Consider the following 2,187-nt stretch of genomic DNA (forward strand, 5'->3'; position numbering starts at 1 on the left):
AGTTTTTTTTACCTAAATAATGAAAACCGGTCCCACAGACCCGAACACCATAAAAGGGTTAAGCAATAGATGTCTTATAAACATTTAATCACATCCTATGTGAAATGGTTGCTGATAAACCACGAGAAACACCCAGCAGTGCAGCTCCTTGCAGCTTTAATAATAAATAATAATACATTTAATTTTTATAGCGCTTTTCCCAGTGCTCAAAGACGCTTTACACAAAATCACAAACAGTAGTCCTAATCCAAGTGCGAGCCTCTTTTTAAATGATCGTTCAGTTCACAGCCTTTCATTTCCCTTCACGTTCATTCAGCTCACTTCTGAAACCACTCTGCACTGTTCTTAGAACCAAACGTACACAAGCTGGATGAAATGCAAGTGCTTTAGTTGTTAGGTCATCAGAACCATGGCTCCAACAGGATGATAAAACGGCTCTGTGTCTGATAAATATGAGAGGTGGTCACATGTTATCTTAACAGTTAGATAGGAGGATGGTAAATCATGGCTAAGAGTTCATATTGACTCTTCTTCCCAGTTCATATCTTTGCAGGTTGCTTTCCCAGCCACCAGTATAAGAATATGTTGCTTATGCTTTTTCTTTTTTGTCTTTTTCAGGTCGCACTGGGAGATACACTCTAGTAGAAAAATGGCGGGACAGCGAGCGTCACCTGGCCCCTCATGAAAGCCCTGTAGCTTCTCTGAACACCTGGGGCCAGTATGCTGGGGACGTCCAGCTCATCCTGCATCGCACTGGCCCCTCCCTGACTGAACGCCCCCCCTCAGAAGGACCCCCTCTAAGAGGTCCTGAACGCGGGCTGCATCGGCAGAGCCTCCCTCCCCTTGCAAAGCTTCGCCATCCTAACGATCGCTCCCTCCGCCGCCGAGAACCGCGCCGCAAGTCTCTGACGTTCACCGGGGCCCCCAGAGGCCTCAGGGAGATACTGAGCGGAGGCCGAATGGGAGAGGCGGAGGCTAAACGCAGACTCTTCATGAGTAACGGTGGGAATCACAACCATGCAGGACCGGCCATGGGTACCGCCTCCCCCGGCCTGTGGGCCTGTCGCATGGAGGACCTGGTCAGACTGGTGGGCATACAGAGGGAGACGCTCAACGTTCTGGTGAACAAGCTGGGAGCCTATGAGGCGGAGCTCCAGGTGTGGGCTGAAGGGCGAGGGGGCCGTGGCGGAGGGTGCATCGGGGACCCAGATGGAGGAGGCGGGCTGATAAAGGAGATCCTGAGGCTGGAGAAGCATCTGCGGAAGAACGACGTGGAGATGGAGGAGGAGGAGTTTTGGGCCACTGAGCTGCAAATTGAGCTGGAGAGTGAGAGGCAGCTGGAGGAGAGACTGCAGGAGCTGATGGGACGCATGCAGGGCTGTGAAGTGGAGATTGAAGAAAGGCTGGCAATGGTACAGGTGTGCTATGTTTGGGCGAATTTCGGGTTATTCAATCAAAATCCTGTATTTTAGCAGCAGCTTTGGGGAAAAGATAAAAAAATAACCAGCTAAGAATCAAACAAAGACACTGTCTCGTATAGTGATTTTTTTTATATTTTATATTATAGTGGTTGCTAGCTACCTCTTCCTTAACTGTTTATCTCCTTGTCCCCTCAGAGTGTGGAGGCAGGCCTGGAGGAGGAGCGGTTGCAGAGGGAGCGGCAGGAGACCCAGTGGGTCAGTGAGGCAGAGGCTCGGGCGCAGATGCTCAGGGTCAAATCAGAAATGAAAGCCCAGGAGAGACAGGCCGTCCAGCTGGAGAGCAGCTGCAGAGCTGTGGACCGCTCACTCGGACAAAGCAGCAAGAAGCTGCAGGTAAGACATATGCATTCATTAAACCTTAAAATAAACAGGGATGCAGGGATAAGGGAGACCATACATCAGTAATAAAGCATTTAAGCATCTGTCCACCTGAAGTATCCCTTAACACGATGCTGCAAACCTGCCAATGCAAAGGGGATCTTTTTTCACTTTAAAATGTGTTGAAAGGGGAATGCTAGATCTGTAAGTGTAGGTAAAAAATAGTCATATAAAGCCTTCTTCAGTTACCAGAGCGGTGAGAAATTGAAGGCTTCTCAATACTCTAATTTCCCCTCCTCGACTCCTATCCTCATGTATTAGTCCCGCCCACAGGAGATGCGAGCGGAGGAGTCGAGGAGGGGAACCGAGGAGAGAGGAGGGGAAGCAG

General features: G+C 49.7%; 1 pseudogene; it reads left to right on the top strand.

Annotated features, from left to right (window-relative positions):
• Positions 1-618: 618 nt before the first annotated feature.
• Positions 619-1,886, top strand: LOC104967995 (ras association domain-containing protein 8 pseudogene; annotated as a pseudogene).
• Positions 1,887-2,187: the final 301 nt, after the last annotated feature.

Source organism: Notothenia coriiceps, unplaced genomic scaffold (genome assembly GCF_000735185.1).
Source record: "Notothenia coriiceps isolate Sejong01 unplaced genomic scaffold, NC01 NC01_scaffold00038129, whole genome shotgun sequence".
In the NCBI taxonomy this organism is placed as follows: domain Eukaryota; kingdom Metazoa; phylum Chordata; class Actinopteri; order Perciformes; family Nototheniidae; genus Notothenia; species Notothenia coriiceps.